The sequence below is a fragment of the Manis pentadactyla genome, chromosome 2 (genome assembly GCF_030020395.1).
Source record: "Manis pentadactyla isolate mManPen7 chromosome 2, mManPen7.hap1, whole genome shotgun sequence".
NCBI classification, from domain to species: domain Eukaryota; kingdom Metazoa; phylum Chordata; class Mammalia; order Pholidota; family Manidae; genus Manis; species Manis pentadactyla.
In genome coordinates, this window is record NC_080020.1 from 202,700,950 (window position 1) to 202,728,588 (window position 27,639).

Below are 27,639 nucleotides of genomic sequence, written 5' to 3' on the forward strand. Positions count from 1 at the left end.
CTTATTTCACTGAGCATAATGTATATTCAGAGCACCTACAAATTTTGTGTTGGCTCAGTTCTCTTACCACTTTGTTCTATTTGGAGTTTTGTGAGACTTTTATTGTATGTGCCATGCTTTGATATTATTTATGCTTCATTTGTCATCAATGCTTTATTTTATATAAGCTCAATTTTATTCTTCAAGTTTTTATAATATATATTTAGAGTTTGAAAGTTCAGATAGATTATAATAAGTATTAGAATAAAAATGCAACTTCTCTTACATTTGAGAACCAGTTCCAAATCACTTTCAACTATATTTTAACTATTTTTATCTTGGTATTTACTTCCTGGGGCAGTGACTTGAAGCTGCCTACACATTATCCATTCTCCTTCTCTTTACTATCAAAAAATCTTAGTTTGTTGAAGTTGACAATAGATCCAACTAAAAAATTACATTTTCCAGTCTCCCTTACAAAAAGAATAACCAACTCAATGTCAGACAATTCATTTTAAAATTTGTTTCACATACATTCTTTTGCTTTTTGCCTCCCTTCCTTTTTCTGGCCTGTGGTGCAGCTACAGTGGCCCAAGCTAGTTTATAATTGCCTTGAGAGAAGTCCTTGAGGATCACAGAAATTTCAGCCCTGGCCCTGATTGACTGCTTCTGGATTTCTTGTTATGTGAACAAAAACCAAAACCCCACTTGTTTAAGCCACTATTTTTTGAAAAAGTATACCTAAATCAATTAATAGATAATTAAATCTATTTTCAATCTTAATCATTTCTAGAGAATATGTTTATTCTATTCAGTCTTGATTTACCAAATTTAGACATTATTTATTTAGTTTAGAATATGGAAGATTTGATGTCATGTTTCTATCCCACCATATTACACTACTCTACTTTTCTAATATTTTTATATAACACCATTTGTTTATATTAATTTTCAGTGATTTAATACATGATTAAAGACTAATCATGTTTTATTCAGTCCTGAGACAAACATACTATGACAGTATTTATTTCTTAATTTTTGGTTTTTCCTGGAAATAATAGTTGCTTTGTATAATTGATCCCTTCTTATTCTATTTCCTTTTCACTAATATTTACCAGTGTCTCCAACAAAGTATTATTTCCTACATATTCATGTAAGTAATCAATTATTTCAAATCTTTTCCTGGAGCCATCCCTTCTGGAGCACTCCCATCTTCCTACCTCATCGTGACTGGTTGCTTGCCAGCCTCTGCCCATGAATCTTACTATTCTTTCTTCCTTGCTTTGGTGAATCTCATCCTTCAGTAGCTTACTGAGAAAGGGTACAGGGAACTTTACTGATCTGCTAGAATCTTAGTCCTGATCTCACACCAATTGATGATTGCCTGGGTTTAATTCCAAACTGAATGAAGAAGAGCATTTCATTTAAATTTGAAGGCATTTCACATACTTGGAATATTAAGGTTTGCCATTGGGAAATCTTTATACATTTAAAGGTAACCTGTCTAACCCTTTACCTGGGTTCTTCACATTTCAAATCCTTATATGCAGTCCTTTTTATTCTTTGTGACTCATGGAAATGTTCTGATATTCTTTCTTATTGTCTTTTTTTTCCCCCTTTTGTCATTTCATCTTCCTTTCTGGGAGTTTTCTATTTTCCTCATATTTGGACTCTACATGCATGTGATAATGCTAATAAATCCAAAGAAGAACCATACATCTGATTTCTTTTAACCCCAATCTATAAACTGTCATTTAAATTTATGCTTTATCCACATGCTGTTTGAGATTTGGCTATGAGGGGCAGTTAAGCTGTCATAATAATCAGTAGCAAGGCCATTCGATGGGACTCCCAAAGCTGTTCCAAGAAATTTCATTGCTGTTGATACAATAATTTTCAAGGTATACTTCAGGAACTTTCCTCTTGTGTCAGGTCTCCAAATAGTCTTTACATGGTTAATCTATTCTTGATGCTCTCTCTCCAAATCAAAAAGCAAACAAAACCCCACAGAATTGTTCACATTCTTTTCTGTTTGATTGTTCTTTTTGTCAAACTGACTTTTTCTGGCTTAGCACCCTATATTCTGGCTTAACTGTCTATAGTTGTGTGCATAACCTCTTAGTGACTGCTGACTTCATATTTCCTAAATATGCTGTTTTAAGCTCCACTATGAAATGAAACTTACCAAGAAAAAATAAAAAGCCACCATCATGTTTATACAAATAGCGATGCTAAGCAGGTTATGGAGATGGGCTTTAACATGGAAAGAAAAATTTTTCTCTTGTTTAGTAGATAAGCCGAGTGGCATGTTTTGATGTTGTGTGTTTACCCTGGAAATCAGTCTGAAATAATGTCCCCTTTTGAAACAAGTGTATATCTGAAAATCCTTTTAAATAAATATCTATCCAAGCCTAATTCCCAGGAGAAATAGCAGTATGTGCTGGAACTGACAGGTCTAGAAGCATAGGTTTGTTGGTGTTTGACATTAGAAATTATATTTTCTATTTCTTTCCATCCAATGATCATATGCATATATTATTTACCTATAGAGCATATATACTTACATATATAAATTACATATATGTGTAACTTTTATATTTGTGTCTATATTTACATATATTTTTCTTAAATTTCAAGTAAGTAGTATCAGAATATTTTTCTCATATTTTAGTTTTTAGTGTGAAAACACAGTGTAAAATACTCAGATGTTTTAAAAACTGACTAAAAGACTACAAATGGCAGTAATCATTGAGCTTTGATTGACTGCTAGTGTTACTACAATGATAAGGCTCAGATGGGCAAAAAATGAGGAAGGATTTCCATCCCTAAGTCTATGCTAGACCCATCGATACTCTTGTTGGCCACTGTTAGCCCTGACAGTCTAGAAACTGAGTTCCCTCTGAAAAATACTACCTTTTGTTGAACCGTAAAATTTTGGAGAAATAAATAACTCTGCCCTCCAGATGGACAAACTTTTCAGAAATTTTTTTTTTTTAACTAATGCTTTTTGTCTGTGATAATAGCTGATGCTATCATTCTGGATGTCCTTTTTCTCAATAATTCAACAAACATTTATAAATTATCTACAAGGTAAAGGCCTCCAGACATATAATGCTGAATAAGAATGTTACAAGCATTCCAGGATCATCTAGAGCTCACAGTTGAGGAGACAGGTCATTTAATGTACTTATTTCCTGATTTAATTTCTCAGATACTTAAAAGAGTTTAGATGCATAAGTACTGAATACCACCACCATCATCTAAAAAAAAAATAACAGCTAATACTTATCAAATGAGGAAGTGACAAGGTTCTGGAAGAGGATTTGGTATGGGAAACATTGCTGTAGTCATATAGACTACAAAGGCAGATGTATTTCCTAGTTTCAGGAAGCTTATTATTAAGCAGGAGTTTTAGACCGGGGAAAAATCATCCACAACACTGTGTCCTTGTACGACAGATGAAGTATAGGGCTCCATGGAAGCCTAACACGGAAGACCTCTTGGAGGAAGTTTGGTCTGAGTGGTGAGGGGAAAATGTTTTAATGGTTTCTCTGCCACTAGGATAATACCTTCTTCCCTCCTTAGCCTTCCCAGAGTTGATAATTCTGTTCCCTGCAAAAATGCTAATGCTCTTATAGACAGGAGTAATTGTGAATGGAAGCTTACTCTAGGTGAGCACCTCCCATGAGTCAGACATTGTGCTACCCATTTTCTTTATATTCTTCATTTAAACTTCATGAAAATTTCACAAGGTGGGTATTAACCTCTTTTGTACCATTGAAGAAATTGAGGCTTAGATATGAATTAGCTGATACATGATCTAAACCAAGGCCTTCCTGGCTTCCAACATTTTTCAACTACTCCGTACTCACTCCACTTTAAGACATATGTGTATCCCTCAGAAGATACACATTTTAATAACCACAATAATACTAATAACAATAAAAATAACAGCTAGTACTTATTATTAAATGCTGACTGTGTGTCAGACTCTGTTCTATGTACTTTAGATGTATAATCTAATATATTTATCAATTCTGTGTGAAATGGTTTATCAGACACTTTACTGAAAGAACATTTTGATGAGTGGTTAAAGAAGATAAAAACAGTGAACACCTGGGGTAAGTGGATAAAGAGGGAGAATAAGGACTTGGTAACAGTAGTGGGATAGTGGGGTATAGGGTGAAGAGTGGGAATCCAAAATTGCATCATCAGTTCCACACTTTTGCTTGAACTGTTCTGAGGGTAATAATGAGCTAAACAACTTTGTGCCTGAAAGCAACTATCTCAAGTTTGCAGCAGTCGCCATCCTGATAAAGCAGTTTTTCTAGGAGGAGAATGTAGGAGCACAGTGTAGGTGGAGAGTGTGTGCAAGTCCTCTGCAGCTGAGCAGATCTTCACGGTGATTAATGTCCTAAGTCCGGCACAGTGTTCCGATATCTGGATTATTTGCTGTCAGGAATTTTAATCCTCTGACCAAATAGTAAGGGGTTGCTCAGTCTTCACAAAAAGTCCATGATGGTTTGCCCTTTTCCCTGTCTAGGGTTATCAAAGTAATTGTAGAGACCAGTGTGGAAAAAAAAAATGTGGGGCCTTTCATTCAAAATGCATTAGGATCTTTAAGATGGTAGCGATACAGCTTTAAACCACGTGTGGGACCCTGGACAACTATACCTCCCACTGCACATGCTCATGAAGCTGTCCTTGGAAAATTACACATTTTACAGATGTCATGTGGGTTTCAATTGTACATCAATAAATGCTGGGTACTGAGTGCAAGTCCGCCTGTGAATTTGGGTTTGAGTACCAACATGAATACCCCCTGGGAGCTGTCTTCTGAGAGCACCTCAATTGTTGGGACTATTGGCCACAATAAACCTTTTTTTAATTAAGTGCATCACTTTTCTTCCAGTGTTCTGACTTCCCAAGTTATCTGAAAGTTTATCACTCTGGGGGACCTGGCTTGTAGTATATTTATCATGACAGGTAGGAATACACCAACCTAGGAAGTGGGAAATAGAAAAGCATATGAATTGCTGATGGCTTGAAATCTTGCACTCCCTAAAATTTTGCTGATTATCAGGCTCTTTATTCAGAGGCAATGCAACTAGCTGCTGTAAGTTGTGAGTTACAGCTCTCTCACTTCATTTGGATGGCTGCTTGCCAGGTGATTGCTGCAGTAGCAAGAAACTCCTGTTGACTCAAGAGCTAATTTGAAATAAAAGTGTACTTAGACTTAATCAGAACAGAGACTGAGGAGTACGGCAAATGAGATATAAAGAAATAGACTCCATATAAAAAATTCCTTTCTAGGAACACAAACTGTGTCCAATTTATTTAAAATACTTATATGACTGAGCCTTGTTTCCCACTGACTCAGTTGAAATATGACAAGGTACGAAATAACAAGTGCCTAATTACAGTTCAATGGCCTGCATTGCATAATGTCTCCAGCCATTTAATTGGTGTTCCTCTTGCTTCTCACCTAGATTATACCGTTCTAAAGCACCACGCTTTATAGGAACTTGTTTTCTCAGTATAATGGAATGTTAGAATCAAATTACTTTTGACATAATTTATTTCTGTTTTCTCCAAATAACATCTATAGAACTGGTTTTCCATAGAACTGCTGTGATAAATGTTGGGCTACAAAAAGTGAGTAGATCCTGATTCCTCTTACCTCTCAAAAAGTCAGCAATTCAGTGAGGCGGGAAGAACAAAATCTGAGGCAATATATGAGAAAGGGAACACAGAAAGGAGACTAACTGATTAATTCAGTTATAATTATTGAGCCCCTACTATGTGCCTGACACTTTAGGAGTGTAGAGGATAAAGCAGCAAAGAAGATATGTATAGTCCCATCCATACTGGGGGAGAATGATAACAAATAGTTCTTCCTGGAGGAATGAGAAGCGTTCGTTTGGTTGAGTGTTGAATTGGGTCTTCAAGCTTAAACAGGCTCCTATTGGGACAGCAGGTGACAAGAAAAAGGAATAAAGAAGGGAGCTCTCTTTCTCTCTCTTTTTTTCTTTCTTTGTCTCACCTCTCTCTTACCCAGTATAGCTACTTCCTCAATAGTGTTTGTGATGATGTGGACAAATAAGCTGACTTAGTTCTCACTGACAAATTCTCAGCTATGTTTTAGTGAGTTGTAGTGATTTCTATCCATGGTAGCATTTATTTCCAATCCCCTGGATTTATCTTACTGTGTTTTATCATACACAGTAAATATATTCCTGCCTAATTTTCCTTTGTTTCATGTGAAGCTGCTCATCTTCTTACATTCTTGATAGTATGATAAGTAATCCACTTTCAGACCATGTCCTTGGACTTGGGGGGGCAAGTGCATATGGTGCATGTGTAGGGGGGTAATATGGGTGGGGGGGGTAGGGATGGCTTCTTTGTCCTGGGATAAGTTCTCCCTATGTGAGACTAACGGGCCCCCTGGTCTGTGCCAGATTCTTCCCTGCTGCCAGAAGGATACTAAATTTGTAGCCTCAGAAGCAGAGATCTAGCAGATGAACTTCTGGGGAAATGAAAAATTTTACATTTGTAATGTCAGCAAAGGAAAATGGGGGCTATAAAATTTCTACTTGTCATGAGTGTCATGTTTCCAGCAGACTTCAGTGACGTGACTGAATCTATATCCCAGGCTGACATGGTCTTGCTGGCTATTAGCTTCTACATTTTAATGATAACTTCTTTGAACTGGTTTATCCAGCAACAATGTCTGTGGGGTGGAAGCACAAGGACAAGGGGATCAATATGAGCGTTGTCATGTACATATGTCCAATTTTACAAAGGATTCAAAGTCATTTGAAACATTTCAAGTCTCTCTTACACATAAAACAAGTATTCTGTTTGGAGGAAAGCAAGCTGAGAAGGCCTGAGCTTTGATTTACTGAAAAAACATATGATCTAGAATCAGGTCTGTGTTCAAGTCTCAGCTCCAGCACCTGTTAGCTGTGTTCACTTGGGCAAGTTGCCCTTTCTGGGCCTCAGTTTCTTGTCCTGAAATGGAGCTGATACCTGCTCAGCATGTGTTATCCAATAATAAAAGGATATAGGGGATGTAATGATAAAACATATTATGAACTTAATGATGTACTACAAATTCTTTTTTTTTCTCACACAATCACTTGAGATGTCATGCAATTTACATTTGAACAAGAGGAGATTTCTCTGTATGAAAGGGAGGTGAATGGGCTAAGTGCTAGGAAGCCTAAGATCGAGTTACATCTCTGCTGCACTGGACAAGTCATTCATTTATTTACTCCTCTATTCATTTGCTGTCTCATTTTGTAAACTATTTGATGTTTACAAGCATCACTAGGTCTTTCGATGCTTTGATGTTCAAATCTATGAAAGGATATTAATACCAGTAGCTCAGTCACTCCACAAACTTCTTAAGAAGATCAAATGAAGTACTTTGGACCTACTAAAGGGATGACCATAACCTCAAGCAATAACAGTAGCAACAGTTCCAGGAAAATGAAGTTAATATTAGTAGTGGAACTCAGAGAACAGTGAAAGAGTGGATGACAAAGGAGCAGGAGTACCAGGAATGGCCTCCTTGGGTTCTTGGACTCTGTGTCAGATAGAGGGAGAATGTTTGAGCACTCTTCTGAGCGTGGCAGAATGCCAGAAATTGAAAATTTCTGTCAACTACACAATGTTGGACAGCCGTGCTTGAGCCCTGGAAAGCTCAGTTTCTCTGTTCAGCCAAGCACCTGCCAAATAGTGCCATTACCTAAGGTGTTAAGCAGCCTGAGTCACAGTGCGGTGAGCAGTTGATACCACTTCAGTACAAAAAAATGGGATCTGGGTTTAAAATACCTCCTTAAAGCTGAATGGGGGCTAGAGTTCTATCATTTTAGTTGGAGGGGTTGAGCCTTGGATAACGATCTTGTTAATCTTCTGTATCCTCATCCTACTTACCCCCATTTTGTTAAAGTGTTTGCAAAACTGTAAAACAGTAAACAAAATGTGAAAGAAAAAGAAAACCTGTTATCTTTCCTTTTATACAGTTAGGGATCAGCTAAGGGTAGGGGATTTCATGAAAACAAGCTTTTTATGACTTTTCCAATTTCCTAACCCCTCCCAGTCTTTCATTGTTTCCTCCCCCCGCTACTTGCCCATCCTACCTGCCCCTTCGCCCTGCCCCTCCCTCCTCACACAGTCTCGTACCTCTTCTTGAGCCCTCACGTTCTACTGAAACTGATGCGTGGCCAGGCAAGGGCTATCCTCATTCATCCTTGGTATGGAGTGGCAATGAGGAGGAAGAATCAGATGGGTCCAGCCTTTACTGTGAGGCTCAGGGCTAGAACGGGTTAACACAGTCAACGCAGATCCTTTAAAAAATGGCAGTGTCATCATTGTCCTTGCTCCTATCCATGAGATGGCTAACGGACTCCACCCTATTTAATAGTTCTAATTTATGATTCTCCCTTAAAAATCAGATGGCCAATTGCAACACTCACCAATCCTCACTTGTACTTCTTGCCCTTTGTATCTTTTAAGAAACAGCCACTGTTGGCAGTGGTAGAACTAAATAGAGGCTCTTCATTTATGTTTTTGTATTAGAATAAAATAATTAGATTTGCCTGGCAGATAAAAGACCTAACAACAATATTGGCCTTTTCTTTGTCTCTCCCCAATGTTCTTGTAGCTGGAAAACTTATTGTACAAATCAAAGAAGAACACTGTGAGGGAAATTAATCTTTGTATGATTCTTTTGGCCCTGATGACCTGATACTTAAACATAATATTAAATTATCATGATCTGTCATATCATTCCTCTTTAATACTTTAATCACACAGGTGATACAAAGGTAGGTCCTGGCCATAAATAATGTATAGGAAACAATGTTAATATATACAATGGCAGAACACAAGGGGGAATCACATCCAACATTCAGTAATAAATCAGTGTTCATCATAATATCACACAAAAATATTTTACTTTTTTTCTCATCAGGGAAGTTTAACTTTTAGATTTTCATCATTAAAGATATTTTCTTGTTCTTCTTTCTCCCATTTTAAGTTTTAAATATTTTTACATCATACCTCATGGCTGATTTCTCTGAAAACAATACCTCTAGAACACCTACATTTCTCTCTTCTAACTTTATGAAAAGTTGTCTCTACCTTTTAGTTACATTAGTGTGCTACATTATGGAGTCCTGAGATACAGGAGTCAGAAGAAAGTCAGAGGTCTGAGGAAGGAGGACACATCTTCCTAATAGCTAAACTTTATATATCTGAGCTTCTGAAAAGTATTGTACAACATTTCAAATGCACATTTTTTATCTTAAGAATTTCAGAAAAGCTCAGCTAATTCCTTAGCTGAGGAGTTGTTTTGTTTTTGTTTTTGAAATTTATGATACAAAGTGAAATCCTGAATCACAGATCTAAATGTAAAACGCAAAACTGTAAAACTCCTGGAAGATAACATAGGAGAAAACCTAGATGATCTTGGGTATTGGGATGGCTTTTTATATACAACACCAAAGGCATGATCCATGGGGGAAAAAAACGGATAAGCTGGGCTTAATTAAAATTTCGTTCTGTGAAACACAATATCAAAAGAATGAGAAGACAAGCCACAGACTGGGAGAAAATTTTTGTAAAAGACACGTCTGATAAAGGACTTATCTAAAATATACAAAGAACTTTTTAAACTCAACATTAAGGAAACAACCTGATTTAAAAATGGGCCCAAGATCTTAACGTGCTTCTCACAAAGAAGGTATGTGGGTGGAAAATCAGCACAGGAAAAGGTGATTCATATCATATGTCTTCAGGAATGCAGATTAAACCAATGAGATACCACTACCCAACTATTAGAATGGCCAAAATTCAGAACATTGTCAATATCAAATGCTGGGAAGAATGTGGAGCAACAGGAACTCCTATTCACTGCTGGTGGGCATGCAGAATGATACGGATACTTTGGCAGTTTCCTACAAAACCAATCATACTCTATATGATCCAGCGAGCATACTACTTGATATTTACCCAAAGGAGTTGAAAACTTATGTCCACACAAAAACCTGCATGTGGATGTTTTTAGTCGTTTTATTCACAACTGTCATAACTTGGAAGCAACCAGGATATCCCTCAGTAAGTGAATGGGTAAATACATTGTGGTACATCCAGACAATGGGATATTATTCAGTGCTAAAATAAATGAGCTATCCTGGCTTGAAAAGACATAGAGGAACCTTAAATACATACTACTAAGGGAGAGAAGCCAATCTGAAGACTATATACTGTATGATTCCAACTATATGACATTGTGGAAAAGGTAAAACTATGGAGAGAATAAAAAAGTCAGTGGTGGCCAAGAACTGGGAGACCTGTGGGAGGATGAAATATATAGGTTCAGCACAGAAGATGTTTAGGAAAGTGAAAATACTATGATACTATAATGATTGATACATGTCATTATGCATTTTTCCAAATTCAGAATGTACGACAAGAGTGAATTCTAAGGTATAACTATGGACTTTGGGGGATAATGATGTGTCAATTTAGGTTCATTAGTTGTAACAAATATACCACCCTTGTGAGAGATATTGATAATTGGGGGAAGCTATGCATGTGTGGGGGAATGGAGTATGTGGCAAATCTCTCAATTTTGCTGTGAATCTAAAACTACTCTAAAAACAATAGTCTTTCACAAAAAATTTAAAAACCTTTAAACATATATAAAGTTGAGATTTTTTAAAAATAGGCAAAGAATATGAATAGACAGTTCTCCAAAAAGAACATACAAATGGCCCACATGCATATAAATAGATGCTCAACATCACTAATCATTAGGGAAATGAAAATCAAAAGTATATTGAAGTATAACTCATACCCATAAAAAAACAAGAGATAATAACAAATGTTGGTGAGGATTTGTAGAAAAACTGAGACCCTTGTGCACTGTTGGTGGGAATGTAAAACAATATGGTGGTTCTTCAAAAGTTAAATATAGAATTATCATATAATTCAGTAATCTGGGTATGTATCCAAAATAATTGAAAACAGAATCTCAAAGAGAGATATCTGTACATGCATGTGCATAGCAGCATCATTTACAATAGCCAAGAGGTGGATGCAACCCATGTGTCCATCAACTGATGAATGAATAAACTAACTATGCTGTGTGTATACCACAGAGTATTATTGAAAAGGAATGAACTTCTGACATGCTGCAACATGAATGAATTTTGAGGACATTATGCTAAGTAAAATAAGCAAGTCACAAAAAGACAAAAACTGCGTGATTGCAATTATATGAGATTTGCATAATAGTCAAATTCATAGAAACAGAATGTAGAATGGTGATTGTCAGGGGCTGGGAGAAGGCTAATGGGACTTTATTACTTAAAGGGTATAGAATTTCAGTTATGTAAGATGAAAAAATCTTAGGATTGGTTGCTCAACAGTGTGAATATGATTTACTGTATTGTACACTTAAAAATGGTGGAGATAGTAAATTTTGTGTTACATGTATTTTACCACAAATAAAAGTAAAAAATAAAGTGAGGGAGAAGTCCTAAAATTATAGTGTTCTCAAGTTTTAAGTTAACTTTTTTTTTTAACTTAGTACCATTTATCCATATTTGTATGGATTCATTCTGCTAACATTAATCAGCTATTGTATAACAAGTTGAGCTATTCCTGGCAATTTATTTCATGTACTGTTCACAACAATCCTGGGAGATAGATGTAATTAGCTACATTGTTCTCTGAAAAAATGATGCACAAAAGAGATACTTGCTAAGTCACAATATCATTTGATAGCAGAACTTCCAGAATGGCCAATAGAATGTATCTTTCATATAAAATCTGATGATCGGTAGGGGCCTTCTTAAGTGCTATGTTGAGGATTTGAAGCCACATCTGTACTCAGTACTCAGCTGTCATGATCCACATCTGCCAAGGGAAAGGAAGCTACATTCAGAATGTAGCAATTCACATGCACCAAGTACAAAAGCTATTTCTGGGGATGTAGCAAAGGCAGGGAAGAATGAAACAAGTGTTGAATATTTTATTACATATTTTAAAAATACACATATATCAATCTTGTGGCTTTTGAAACTTAAAAAATGATTTTGGAAATATTATCTATATTCTGGCATTGCAAGTGAACAATAATATACAGTATAAAGAGACAGTATATTTCTGTTGACACTAATTCTTCAAATTTCTGAGTCATCTGGTCTATAATAGTGTTTTTCAAACTGAATCAAAATCATGGATTAAATCAATGTAATGGCTCATTTCTGCCTCTTACATCTCTTGAATTTTTCTTTTGGGTTGTTTGTCCTTACTGATTTGTGGGAATTACTTAAAAATTAATTATATTAGTAATTTATGTGTTTTCTAATGTTCTTCCACTTTGTTGCTTGAACTTTTACTTTTTTATGGAGTCTTTTAATGAGTAGATCTCCTTTGTTTTAATGTAATTGAATATATACATATTACATATGTATATATTCTTCATGGTGTATATTTTTGCTCTTATTTTTTAACAGTTTAATCAGTCCTTCCTTATGTCTCTGACAGCCATATATTTTCTTCTAGTGACTTATAACTGGTTTTTAATTTTTCCTTTAATATTTGAATCTCTGATCCAGTTGGGATTTGTTGATGGTATGACCTAAGATCTTACTACATTACTTCCATATGGAAAATCTATTGTCTCAGTATCATTTATGGAAAGCACCATGTTTTTCCAATTGATCTGCAATGCCAATTCTGTTGTAAATAAATTGTATTATAATTTCTATATGCATGGGTCTTCTTTGGGGCTCTTTATTTTATTCTGCTGTTTAATTATGCCTTGTACCAGTTCCCTAATGGCTTTTTGTTATTTTTTTATGCTTGTAGAGTAGTATCAACAATTTGTTTTTCTTCAGGAGAATTCTGATTCTCTTTGGTGATTTTTTTCTTATACATTTAAAAATCAGCTTCAATTCAGTAAGACATGCTGTGAGGTTTTATGGAATTTTATTGGAATTTATGGATTCATTTATTAAAATCTAACATCTTTTTGATATTTAGTATTCCTACTCAAGAGTAAAGGTATATTACTCTATTTAATTTTCATGATGTCTTGGTATGAGAAGGCAACATATGGGAGAAGAGGAAAACATGTAAGGAGAGGAAAACCAGAAAGGAGTAGGTAGTCCTTAGGGTCAGCATGTGTCTGCCATTCTTTCTTTTTTATTGCTCAGTAGAATTTCATTGTTAGATTGTATCATAATTTGTTTATCAATCAATCACCAGTTGATGGACATTTGGGTTATTTCAAGTGTTTGACATTTATATATCTAGCTGCTATAAACATTTAGGAATATTAAAGGGGTGGGGGAAGACATAGGGTTTTATTTTTCCTTAGTAATTATCTAGGAGTAGAATGGCTGGATCATATTTAGGTGCATTTTTATAATTTTAAGAAACTGCCAAGCCATTTTCCAAAGTTGTTTTTAGCATTTTACTCTTACAGAATGTTTGAGACTTGAAGTTGTTCCATATCATCATCTATATTCGGTCTGATCTGTCTTTCTCATTTTAGGTATTCTAGTGTATGTGTAGTGATATCTCTTTGTGGTTTTAATTTGTATTTCCTTAATCACAAATTATGTGAGATTCTTTCCATGTGTTAATTTCCCATTCATATATTTTCTTTATTGAAGTGTCTTTTTAAATCTTTTGCCATTTAAAAAAAGTTTGGTTGTTTTATTGTTTATTGAGTTAAATAATTTTTTATATATTTTGGATGCAAATATTTTGTCATTTTCCGAAAGTATTCTTCCAGCATGTGACTTGCCTTTTCATTTTGTAAAAGTAACTTGTGAAATGTAAAGGTCTATAAATTTGATGAAGTCCAGTTTGCTGAATTTTTCCTATTATGGTTTGTAGTTTCTGTGGTTTTTTTTTTTTTTTTTTTTGGTAAGAAATTGTTGCCTAACCCAGGATCACTTAGGTATTTTACAAGTTTTCTTCCAGAAGTTTTAGTTTTAGCTCTTACATTTAGGTCTGTGGTGCATTTTGAATTATTTTCCCAGGCTGTATTCTGCCTGATCTTATGTAATAACCCTTTCTCTGTATTTGGGTAGTTTCTTCACATACATGAGCTGATCAGAACTTAGCTGAAGACTCAAAAAGAACTCTTTGCAGATCTCCAGGGATTTTCTACATGGCTCATTCCTGTCTGATACCTTATCTTATTGATCCTAGCTGCCTTGATCTCCCCAAATCCTTTGCTTCGTTCCCTCAACTTGCGAAGACTGCCAAGCTCTGTTTGGCTTCCCCTCCCTGTGCTTCAGTCCACAGATTTTTCTCTAGGGAGATTTTTCTCTTAGGGTACATACCATTTGTTTTCTGTTTCTCAGAGATCACAATCCCGTGCTATCTATTGTTCAGTATAATTTTCCCAATGTTTTTAGTTGGATAATATGGAAGGATAAATACAATGACTGAAAGCATGAATTTCCAAATTAAGTTTCTTATACTTAAAATCTCAAAAATCTTTGTAAATAGGGTCCAAGAAATAGCAATGAGACAACAAATGTAAGAAAATATGATGTTAATGGATTTATTTATTATAAGTAAAACTGGTTTCAGAAAGAAAGAAGTAGATGAGAAATGTTTAAAGAAAGTTTCATATGAAATCTTGAAAACTAATGCTGACTTGTTTAGCAGATAACAACATTTAAGGTTTTCAGCAAAGAAGTTGAAGCAAAGCACAGTGGGACACATTGGATGAAAGATCTGAGCATGACTAGAATGAGATAGAAAAAAAATTAGCTACAGCGGGGCCAGATAATATCCAACCTTGAAGCATTCTGATGTGGCATTCAAAGAGAAGGGATGCTTCCTTCTATTTAGCATCTTAACTACAGTCATTGGGCAGTGGTGTGGAGATGATGGCAGATATTCAAGATAAAGGAGATAAACTAGGAGATGCTGCTGAAATCCAGGTGTATTTGTTAGTAAATGGTTGTGTAAGAAAACCTAAGAGAAAGGAAGAAAATTTGAGATATCTTCGAAGGTTGAGAGGATCTCATGATTGATTAAATATAGTGGAGAAGGAAAAGTGATTGAACTAATGTGCACATAAAGCATGTTGAGGAGAAGGTATTACATTTTGAATATGCTTCTTTATCTTTATTTGGAAAGTTCACCAAAATAACCATGTTAGAGTAAACTAGAAAACAAAATAGAACCATGTTCATACACAATCATATAATTGAACATAGATAATTTATGATTATAACATATGAATGTATATATGATATGAGATGCAATTAATGATTGCATTTTTCCACTCACTGGTTTTTTGTTTATTTTATACAGTGAGAAAGGTCCCCAGTTTCTACAAAAGAAAATCATAAAAATGAGTTATCCAAACTGCCAGGGAAGAGGGGCTCTGAAAGCTTGAAGAACCCTACACCAGGTAGGATATTTCCTGGAATCCTCAATCCTGTTCAGGATTAATACAGAGTTACAAGAACCATTGGCAACTGAAATGGGTGTTTGATTTCTGAGGGTAGTACCACAGGGAGGCATAATGGGTGATGTTTTTCTCAGTGAATATTAAAGTTAATGGAAAAAGACCGTGTTTGGTTTGCATAGGACATCCAAGGAGAAAGCACAAAAAGGAAGGAAGCGAGTTGCGATTGCTTTAGCAGTTAGGTCTGTTTAAGTGCCAAAAACATTGCTTCACTTTGAAAAGTTAACCTTGGTGTCTGAGTGCTGAACTGTAATGCTAAGACTGGCCTATAACCCTTTCATGTATAATGATACCTTTGTCCACTTTCACTCCAGATCTGAATTTTCCTTTCCTTGAAATCTTATTAGTTCATTCTTCTGGGGAGTCTTTCAAAGAAGAAAACTCATCCTGAGGAAAAACAAACCATGTCTAATTGACTAAATTTCCTAGTGCTTAGTGCTGAGAAGCAAACCTTGCAAGTTTTTGCCAGGTGGCAGGAATTTTAATGACAGGCTTCTAAGATCAAAGCAAACCTTTTAACTTCTTATAACAGAAAATTCAGTGGTGACTACTGTAAAACACTCTCTATGGCAGAAGCAGAAATCTGAGATAGTTGAATATTGCCAAGTATCCTGTCCAGAGGCAATTCAATGTGCTCCCCATAAACGTAGAAACAAAGCAGCAGACCCAAACAGAGGAGAGAGCCCATGTAATTATTTTGCCTGGAAAGTTGAGGAATGGGAGTAAAATGGCATGGAATGGAAACACCAATAATTAACAATAAAGAGCTACTATGGAAATGAAACAAGCCTGTAGTAAAGGTGTTTGCCTCTAAATGCGTGGTTCCCTTTTGATTTCAAAAGAGATAACTTCAAATAAAAATAAAAGTTTTTGGGATTAGAAGGCAAAGGATCATCTAGCTCCTACTTTGTCAGTCAAGATGTTGTGTCTTTAGTCAAATCACATATCCCTTCTGGGTCTTAGTCTTTGATTTGTCAAGTGAAATAGTAGGTAACTATAAGCTCAAAAAAACAACTGCTTTTCTTTTCTTGTAGGGTCTAACGCTTCTATAATAGAAGTGAAGTGAAAACATTTATTCCTGTATGACAGGGTTTATCAAGCTTTTGTGTGTCAGAAGGTATAAAACGTACTTCAGGCCTCCAGCCCAGAGATACTGATTGGACAGGTTTGGAATAAGGTTCATTAATAAGTATTTTAAACAAGTACCCAGCATGAGCTGTTGATAGCCAAAGGGCATGTTAGCAACATGTTTTTAGATAAAATTTCACCTTTTCCCATATTTAGTCTAGCTACATAGATTGTTTCCTATCATCTTAGATTGGAGCTAAATTCCCCAAATGTAAATAACGGTTGTCACTTTCAAAAGAGAGACTAAGAGGCTTTACATTATCTCTGTCTTACTTTTTAAAGGTGAGGAAATTCCCTAAGCATCAGCTCCCCTCTCTCCCACTGCCTATGTAAATAGAAGACTAAGAATGCAGGAATCTTTGGATAGTCAGACTGTGTGGACAGGAAGGGAGAATGAAGAGAGAGATCTTCAAGCCTGCTTAAGCTGTATTAATTTTCTATCACAGACATGACAAGTCATCAGAAACTTAGTGACTTAAAACAGCATATATTTATTATAGTTCTATAGTTCAGAAGTCCCAAATGGGCCTCATTTGCTTAAATTTAGGTGTCAGGAGGGCTGCATTCTTTTCTGGGAGCTCTAGAATCCACTTTTTTAACCTTTTCCAGATGCTAGAGACTGCCCACATTCCACATCCCATGGTTCCTGGTCCTATTCCTAATCTTAAAAGCCAATAATATAGGTTGAGACTTCTCACATCACAGCGCTCTGACTGAGTCTTATGCCTCCCTCTTCTATGTTCATGGAGCCTTGCTTGATTACACCAGGATTATCTGGGTAATCCAGAATAAACTCCCTATTTTAAGGTCGGCTGGTTAGTAGCCTTACTTGTATCTCCAACCTCAATTCCCCTTTGCCATGTAATAGTCATAGGTTCTTGGAATTGCAATGTGAACATCTTTGGGGAAGCATGATTCTGCCTACCATGCAGACCAAAAGAAGAGTTTCTTCTAAATGAATCATTTTCTAAGAATCACTGTGAAATGAGAGATGGAACCTCTATCCTGGTTACAGATGTTCTCAATCAGTTAAGTCTGCTCTCTACTTATCTGAGAAATGGAAAATAGAATAACACACAGATGCATGAGTTTCCCATGTTTCAAAGGGTTTAAGCCATATTTTTGGTACACTGCTCAAGAGTACTTTGCATAAGGATAAAGCAGGATGTGCGTCTGAGGTATTATGTTCAAGAATGGGATAGGAAGGTATCAGGAAGGACTGCATTTCTTATGGGAAGGACCTGAGTTGTACAAGGCTCTTCCATGACACCTATCAAAGAACTCAACCAAGATCCCATTGGGAGCATAAGTGTTTGCATGCCTGCCATACAACATAACACCCTAAAGACTATAGCAGGGATAGTTAAGTAGAGACAAAGGACTACCTTTTGCCATTTTTCCTCTGAATTTCTAGTGCTGTTGAGGATGAAACACTGCATTCAGGGAAAAGTAGGAAGACTTAAAAACAGACCAACCCCTCGCCCCACTTTGTCTCAGACTTTGGCCTGACTAGTGATGAGGGAGGTGAGGAAATTTAAATTAGCCAAGAGAATATAGTTTTCATCTAGACTGAATTGAAAATTATCTGCCTGAGAGTGACCAGAGGGTTATGAATTTCACCCAAGATGCTGTTAAAATATAACTTTCAAAAAGTTGAAATCATAGCTTTACAAACATAAAGTTTGAAAGTTTTTACATAAATTATTAATTAATGAGGGAACCAGTAAGACATAACTGATTAAAAGAAAGCTAGTATATTTACAGGAGGATAAGATTGCTGAGTTAGACACAAGACTGATTAATGTCTAATGTTTAAGATTATATGATTCATTAGAAATAAATTATTTACATTGCTCCATACAAAAATCTATAAGTTTACTAGTAATTTAACTATGTCTTGAAACGTTAATCAGTCATAAACAGTGAAATGAACAAAGATCATACTGCTAGAGAATATCTGGCTGTCTTTGCCTCTGTACAACATTGGATGGATATGCTTTCTATCTTTTTCCCTTATTTTCAAGTTTTGGATGATTTTTCTTGCAATGTTTTCAAGAATGGGAAAGGAAGAGGCAGATTTTGTTTGAAAGCAATAAAAGAGGGAAGAATCAGTTTTTACTTCACTGAATTAAGTGGGATTAGTAAAAATATACAAGTACTTAAGATTATGAAGTGATGACAAAATAAATCAGAGTTTTAATACTGCATTTTCTGAAATGTGACAAATGTGCTCTTCTCTAAAAGAAATATCTATGATATAGGGGATGGTGTTCTTGCTCTGCAAACTCCTGAGGATGACATTATGTTAGATTATACCAGATTCAGTCAAATCAGCAATCTGAAATCTTCTATAATCATTACTACCCATTCCTTGATGAGATCTACTTCCTTCCAAGAATAGCTCATATTATTAAAGTGCAAAACTCCCAGTTTTCGTTCCCAAGTTCACTTAAAAGTGTCTTGCTTTGTGGATATGTTTGATATTTTGAATTCTGTTTTTACCAGCCAGATATAGTTTAGATAAATGGTTTACTTTTCCTTTCTAGAATCCAGATAACATTTCTTTCAATTGGATTAATATTTTCAGAAACAGTATATGTGATTTCTGGTTTCGAATGAACAACATAGTGATTCATCAGTTACATATATTATTAAATCCTCACCATGATAAGTATAGTTATCACCTATCACCATATAAAATTTTCACAATATTATGAGCTATAATCCCTATTCTTCTATCCCTGTGACTAAATTATTTTATAATTTGAAGTTTGTACCTCTTTATCCCCTTCAGCTGTTTCTCTCCTCCCCCTACTCTCATGGTAACCAATCATCCATTCTCAATTGATGAGTCTATTTCTGTTTTGCTTGTTTTGTTTTTCAGATTCCACATGTAAGTGACATCATATGCTAGTCCTTTTTCTCTGACTTATTTCACTTAGCATAATATCCTCTAGTTCCATCCATATTATCACAGATGACAAGATTTCTTTCTTTTTTATAGCTGAACAATATTCCATTGTATATATGTACCACATCTTCTTAATCACTTTATCTGTTGATGGACATTTCAGGTGCTTCCATATCTTGGCTATTATAAGTAATGCTGCAATAAATATAAGAGTGCATATATCTTTTCAAATTAATGATTTTGTCTTCTTTGGGTAGAGTCCCAGAAGTGGAATTGCTGGATCATATAGTATTTCTATTTTTAGTTTTCTGAGGAACATCTATACTGCTTTCCATAGTGGCTGTACCATTGTACAAGTGTTCTCTTTTCTCCATGTCCTTGCCAACACTTGCTATTTCTTGTCTTGTTGATAGTAGCCATTCTGACTGGTGTAATAGGTAATTGTAGTTTTGATTCACATTTCCCTGATGATTAGTAATGCTGAGTATCTTTTTATGTGTCCATTGGCCATCTGTATGTCTTCCTTGGAAAATGCCTATTCAGGTCCTCTGCCCATTTTTTAATTGGATTATTTGTTTTTCTGGTGTTGAGTTTTGTGAGTTCTTTATATATTTTGGATATTAGCTCCTATCAGATATGTTGTTTGCAGATAGTCACCTATACAGTAAGTTGCCTTCTTATTTGATTGATGGTTTCCTTTGCTGTGAGAAAGCTTTTTAGTTTGATGTAGTTCTACTTGTTTATTTTTGCTTTTGATTCCCTTGCCTGGGAAGACATATCCATAAAAAGATTTCTAATGTTTATGTTCAAAGGTGTACTGCATATGTTTTCTTCTATGAGTTGTATGATTTAAGGTCTAATTTTAGGTCTTTAATCCATTTTGAGTTTATTTTTATACATGGTATAAGACATCGATGCAGTTTAATTCCTTGCTTAAAGCTGTCCAATAAATAAAAACATCATTTATTGAGGAGACTGTCTTTTCTCCATTGTATATTCTTGCCTCCTTTGTCATAGATTAATTGACAATATATATTTTTATTTCTGGGTTCTTTTTTCTGTTCCATTGGTCTATGTATCTGTTCTTGTACCAGTACTACACTGTTTTGATTACTACAGCTTTGTAGTTAAGTTTGGAATCAAGGAATGTGAGACCCTCCAACTTTGTCCTTTCTCAAGGATGCTTTGGCTATTTGGGGTCTTTTGTGGTTCTGTGTAAATGTTAGGATTATTTGTTCTAGTTCAATAGTAAGTGCCATTGGCATTTTGATAGGGATTGCCCTGAATCTGTAGATTGCTTTGGGCAGTGTAGCCAGCTTAACAATAATAATTCTTCCTATTCATAAACGTGGAATAGCTTTCCATTTATTTGCTATCTTTAGTTTCCCTCATCAGTGTCCTGTAGTTTTCAGAGTACTGGTCTTTCACCTCCTTGGTTGAATTTATTACTAGATATTTTATTCTTTTTGGTGTAATTGTAAATGGGATCGTTTCTGCTCGTTCATTATTTGTATATAGAAATGTAACAGACTTCTGTACATTGATTTTGTATCCTGTGACTTTATGGAATTCATTTATTAATTCTAATAATTTTCTGGAGGAGTATTTAAGGTCTTCCACATATAATATCATATAATCTGCAAATGTGACAATTTTATTTATTTTTTGGTGCCTTTTACTTTTTTTCCTTGTCTGATTGCTATGGCTAGGACACTTAGGACTATGTTGAATAAGAGTGGTGAAAAGGGGCATCTTTGTTTTGTTCCTGAGCTTAGAGGAAAAGTCTGTAGCTTTCCACCATTGAATATGACGTTAACTGTGGGTCAGTCATATATGTCTTTTATTATGTTAAGATATGTGCCCTCTATACTTATCTTATTGAGAGTTTTTATTATGATTGGATGTTGAACTTTGTCAAATCCTTTTTCAGCATTCATTGAGATGATCAGGTAGTTTTTTTGATCCTTCCTTTTGTTAATGCCATGTATTACATTGATTGATTTGTGGATATTGAACCATCTTTGCATTCCTGGGATAAATTCTCCTTGATTGAGTGAATGGTCTTTTTAATGTATTTTTGTATTTGGTTTGTTAGTATTTTGATGACAATTTTTGCTTGTTCATCAAGACATTGTTCTGTAATTATATTTTTGTAGTTTCCTTCTTTGGTTTTGATACCAGAGCAATGCTGGCCTCATAGAATGAATTTGGAAGCTTTCCTTCCTCTTCAAATTTTTGGAATACTTTAAGAAAGAGAGTTTAATAAGCTCTTTGAATGTTTCATAGAATTCATCTCAGAAGCTATCTGATCCTGTGATTTTGTTTATGGGTGTTTGTTGGTCTGTTCAAACTTTTTATTTCTTCTTGGTTCAGTCTGGATAATTGTAAGTTTCTGGGAAATTATCCATTTTCTCTAAGTTGTCAAATTTGTTGGCATATAGTTTTTCATAATACTCTCTTAAAATAATTTGAATTTCTGTGGTTTTGGTTGTAACTTCTCTTACATTTCCTATTTGAGTCCTCTCTCTGTTTTTTTTTTTTTGTTTTGTGGTTTTTTTTTTTGATGACTCTAGCTAAAGGTTTATCAAATTTATATTTCTTTTCAGACAAACAGCTCCTAGCTCCAGTACTCTTTCTTTTTTTCTTCTTTTTTATTTTATTTTATTTTTTTTGGTCTCTATTTCATTTATTTCCACTCTGACCTTTGGGTCCTTTCTCTACTAACTGGGCTGTTTATTTATTTATTTTTCCTAGTACTTTTACATGTCATGGTAGTTTGGTTTTTTGAGAATTTTCCTGATTCTTGAGGTAGGCCTATATTGCTGTAAAATTCCATTTTAGGGTATCTTTTTTCTGCATCCCAATGATTTTTTTTATACCCCCTTTCTTCTTCCCCACCCTTATCCCTCCCTACCCTCCCATTCTCCCCAGTCTCTTTCCCTTTGGTACCTGTTAGTCCATTCTTTAGTTCTGTGATTCTGCTGCTGTTTTGTTCCTTCACTTTTTCCTTTGTTCTTATACTCCACAGGTGAGTGAAATCATTTGGTATTTGTCTTTCTCCGCTTGGCTTATTTCACTGAGCATAATACCCTCTAGCTCCATCCATGTTGTTGCAAATGGTGGGATTTGTTTTCTTCTTATGGCTGAATAATATTCCATTGTGTATATGTACCACATCTTTATCTATTCATTTACTGATGGACACTTAGGTTGCTTCCATTTCTTGGTTCTTGTAAATAGTGCTGCGATAAACATAGAGGTGCATCTGTCTTTTTCAAACTGGAGTGCTGCATTCTTAGGGTAAATTCCTAGAAGTGGAATTCCTGGGTCAAATGGTATTTCTATTTTGAGCTTTTTGAGGAACCTCCATACTGCTTTCCACAATGGTTGAACTAATTTACATTCCCATCAGCAGTGTAGGAGGGTTCCCCTTTCTCCACAATCTCGCCAACATTTGTTGTTGTTTGTCTTTTGGATGGTAGCCATCCTTACTGGTGTGAGGTGATATCTCATTGTGGTTTTAATTTGCATTTCTCTGATAACTAGCGGTGTGGTGCATCTTTTCATGTGTCTGTTGGCCATCTGAATTTCTTCTTTGGAGAACTGTCTGTTCAGCTCCTCTGCCAATTTTTTAATTGGATTGTTCACTTTTTGTTTGTTGAGGTGCGTGAGCTCTTTATATATTTTGGATTTCAAGCCTTTATCAGATCTGTCATTTATGAATATATTCTCCCATACTGTAAAAATAAATAAATAAATAAATAAATAAAACTTTTTGTTTTATTGATGGTGTCCTTTGTTGTACAGAAGCTTTTCAGCTTGATATAGTCCCACGTGCTATTTTTGCTTTTTTTTTTCCTTGCCCGGGGAGATATGATCATAAAGAAGTTGCTCATGTTTATGTCCAAAAGATTTTTGCCTATGTTTCTTTCTAACAGTTTTATGGTTTCATGACTTACATTCAGGCCTTTGATCCATTTAGAATTTTCTTTTGTGTATGGTGTTAGACAGTGATCCAGTTTCATTCTCTTACATGTAGCTGTCCAGTTTTGCCAGCACCATCTGTTGAAGAGACTGTCATTTCCCCATTGTATGTCCATGGCTCCTTTATCGTATATTAATTGACCATATATGTTTGGGTTAATGTCTGGAGTCTCTAAGCTATTCCACTGGTCTGTGGCTCTGTTCTTGTGCCAGTACCAAATTGTCTTGATTACTGTGGCTTTGTAGTAGGGCTTGAAGTTGGGGAGTGAGATCCCCCCCCCCCCCCACTTTATTCTTCCTTCTCAGGATTGCTTTGGCTATTCAGGGTCTTTGGTGTTTCCATATGAATTTTTGAACTATTTGTAACAGTTCGTTGAAGAATGTTGTTGGTAATTTGATAGGGATTGCATCAAATCTGTATATTGCTTTGGGCAGGATGGCCATTTTGACATTATTAATTCTTCCTAGCCAAGAGCATGGGATGAGTTTCCATTTTTTAGTGTCCTCTTCAACTTCTCTTAAGAGTGTCTTCTAGTTTTCAGGGTATAGGTCTTTCACTTCTTTGGTTAGATTTATTCCTAGGTATTTTATTCTTTTTGATGCAATTGTGAATGGAATTGTTTCCTGATTGCTCTTCCTATTGGTTCATTGTTAGTGTATAGGAAAGTCACAGATTTCTGTGTATTAATTTTGTATCCTGCAACTTTATTGTATTCTGATGTCAGATCTAGTAGTTTTAGAGTGGAGTCTTTAGGGCTTTTTATGTACAATATCATGTCATGTGCAATAGTGACAGTTTAACTTTTTCTTTACCAATCTGCATTCCTTGTATTTCTTTGTTTTGTTTAATTGCTGTGACTAGGACCTCCAGTACTATGTTAAATAACAGTGGGGAGAGTGGGCATCCCTGTCTTGTTCCCGATCTCAGAGGAAAAGCTTTGAGCTTCTCACTGTTCAGTATGATGTTGGTTGTGGGTTTATCATATATGGCCTTTATTATGTTGAAGTACTTACCCTCTGTGCCCACTTTGTTGAGAGTTTTTATCATGAATGGATGTTGAATTTTGTTGAATGCTTTTTCAGCATCTATGGAGATAATCATGTGGTTTTTGTCTTTCTTTTTGTTGATGTGGTGGATGATGTTGATGGATTTTCAAATGTTGTACCATCCTTGCATCCCTTTGATGAATCCCACTTGGTCGTGGTGTATGATCCTTTTGATATGTTTTTGAATTCGGTTTGCTAATATTTTGTTGAGTATTTTTGCATCTACGTTCATCAGGGATATTGGTCTGTAGTTTTCTTTTTTGGTGGGGTCTTTGCCTAGTTTTGGTATTAGGGTGATGTTGGCTTCATAGAATGAGTTTGGGAGTATTCCTTCCTCTTCTATTTTTTGGAAAACTTTAAGGAGAATGGGTATTATATTTACTCTGTATGTCTGACAAAATTCCGAGGTAAATCCATCTGGCCTGGGGTTTTTGTTCTTTGCTAGTTTTTTGATTACTGCTTCAATTTCTTTGCTGGTAATTGGTTTGTTTAGATTTTGTGTTTCTCCTTGGTCAGTGTTGGAAGGTTGAATTTTTCTAGGAAGTTGTCCATTTCTTCAAGGTTTTCCAGCTTCTTAGAATACAGGTTTTCATAGTAGTCTCTAATAATTCTTTGTATTTCTGTTGGGTCCGTTGTGATATTTCCTTTCTCGTTTCTGATTCTGTTGATGTGTGTTGACTCTCTTTTCCTCTTAATAAGTCTGGCTAGGGGCTTATCTATTTTGTTTATTTTCTCAAAGAACCAGCTCTTGGTCTCATTGATTTTTTCTATTGTATGCCTGGATTGCTATATACTTTCCTCTTAAGATTGCTTTCGCTGAGTCCCACAGAAGTTGGGGCTTTGTGTTGTTGTTGTCATTTATTTCCATATATTGTTGGATCTCCATTTTAATTTGGTCATTGCTCCATTGACTATTTAGGAGCGTGTTGTTAAGCCTCCATGTGTTTGTGAGCCTTTTTGCTTTCTTGGTACAATTTATTTCTAGTTTTATACCTTTGTGGTCTGAAAAATTCATTGGTAGAATTTCAATCTTTTTGAATTTACTGAGGCTCTTTTTGTGGCCTAGTATGTGGTCTATTCTGGTGAATGTTCCATGTGCACTTCAGAAGAATGTGGATCCTGTTTCTTTTGGGTGTAGAGTTCTATAGATGTCTATTAGGTCCATCTGTTCTAGTGTGTTGTTCAGTGCCTCTGTGTCCTTACTTATTTTCTGTCCAGTGGATCTGTCTTTTGGAGTGAATGGTGTGTTGAAGTCTCCTAAAATGAATGCATTCCATTCTATTTCCCCCTTTAGTTCTGTTAGTATTTGTTTCACATATGCTGGTGCTCCTGTGTTGGGTGCATATATATTTATAATGGTTATATCCTCTTGTTGGACTGAGCCCTTTATCATTATGCAATGTCTTTCTTTATCTCTTGTTACTTTCTTTGTTTTGAAGTCCATTTTGTCTGATCCCAGTACTGTAACACCTGCTTTTTTCTCCCTATTGTTTGCATGAAATATCTTTTTCCATCCCTTGACTTTTAGTCTGTGAATGTTTTTGCATTTGAGATGAGTCTCTTGTAAGCAGCATATTGATGGGTCTTGTTTTTTTATCCACTCAGTGACTCTATGTCTTTGATTGGTGCATTCAGTCCATTTACATTTAGGGTGAATATCAATAGGTATGTACTTATTGCCATTTCAGGCTTTAGATTCGTGGTTACCAAAGGTTCCAAGTTACTTTCCTTGCTACCTAAGATTCTAACTTAACTCACTTAGTTTACTGTTACAAACACAATCTCTAGGTTCTTTTCTATTTCTCCTCCTTTTTTTTCCTCCTTCATTCTTTATATATTAGGTATCAAATTCTGTACTTTTTATCTATCCCTTGATTGACTTTGGGATAGTTGATTTGATCTTGCATTTGCCTCACAATCAGCTGCTCCACCCTCCGTACTGTGGTTTTACTACCTCTGGTGACAGCTATTCAACCCTAGGAACACTTTCATCTATAGCAGTCCCTCCAAAATAGACTGCAGAGATGGTTTGTGGGAGGTAAACTCAGCTTTTGCTTGTCTGGAAATTGTTTAATCCCTCCTTCAAATTTAAATGATAATCTTGCCAGATAAAGTAATCTCGGTTCCAGGCCCTCTGCTTCATTGTATTAAATACACCTTGCCACTCCCTTCTGGCCTATAAGGTTTCTGCTGAGAAGTCTGATGTTAGCCTGATGGACTTTCCTTTGTGTGTGATCTTATTTCTCTCTCTGGCTGCTTTTAACAGTCTGTCCTTATCTTTGATGTTTGCCATTTTAATTATTGTATGTCTTGGTGTTGTCTTCCTTGGGTCCGTTGTGTTGGGGAGGTCTGTGCACTTCCATAGCCTGAAAGACTATCTCCTTCCCCAGACTGGGGAAGTTTTCAGCAATTACCTCCTCAAAGACACTTTCTATCCCTTTCTCTCTCTCTTCTTCTTCTGGTATCCTTGTAATGCACATATTGTTCCATTTGAATTGGTCATACAGTTTTCTCAATATTCTTTCATTCTTAGAGATCCTTCTATCTCTCTGTGCCTCAGCTTCTTTGTATTCCTCTTCTCTAGTTTCTATTTCATTTATTGTCTCCTCCACCATATCCAACCTGCTTTTAATACCCTCCATCGTGCTCTTCAATGATTGGATCTCTGACCCTCTAGTGTCCAGAAGCTCTATTCTGGAGCTGCTCAGCCCCTGAAGCAATGTCGGGGGTCGCAGGGGAGCGGTACTGGTGCCTGGGAGGAGGAAAGAGCTGTTCCCCTCCTCCTGGCTGCTGTGCCTGTCTCCACTGCCTGAGCCAGTGGGCCGGTCACACAGGTATGTTTTTGTCCCAGAGCAGCTGGATATGGATCCCTGCTTTCCACAAGCAGCCGGAATCCCAGTCTCCCCAGGAACTCTGCCTGTATTAACTTTCCAACCCAGTAGTCATGCGAGTCTCATGAAAGCACCATGAAATGTAGGTTTGTGCTCCCAGAGCAGATCTCCGGAGCTAGATATTCAGCAGTCCCAAGCCCTCCACTCCCTCCCTGCTCCGTTTCTCTTCCTCCCGCTGGTGAGCT

At 35.9% G+C, this 27,639-nt stretch overlaps 1 long non-coding RNA gene across 1 annotated transcript in view; it reads left to right on the plus strand.

The window, feature by feature from the left end:
* Nucleotides 1-27,639, plus strand: part of LOC130682607 (uncharacterized) — a 208,942-nt gene that overhangs the window by 85,724 nt on the left and 95,579 nt on the right. The window contains exon 2 of the long non-coding RNA XR_008995873.1: nucleotides 15,337-15,436. This is a non-coding gene — a long non-coding RNA (uncharacterized LOC130682607). The remainder of the gene's footprint in view (nucleotides 1-15,336; nucleotides 15,437-27,639) is intronic.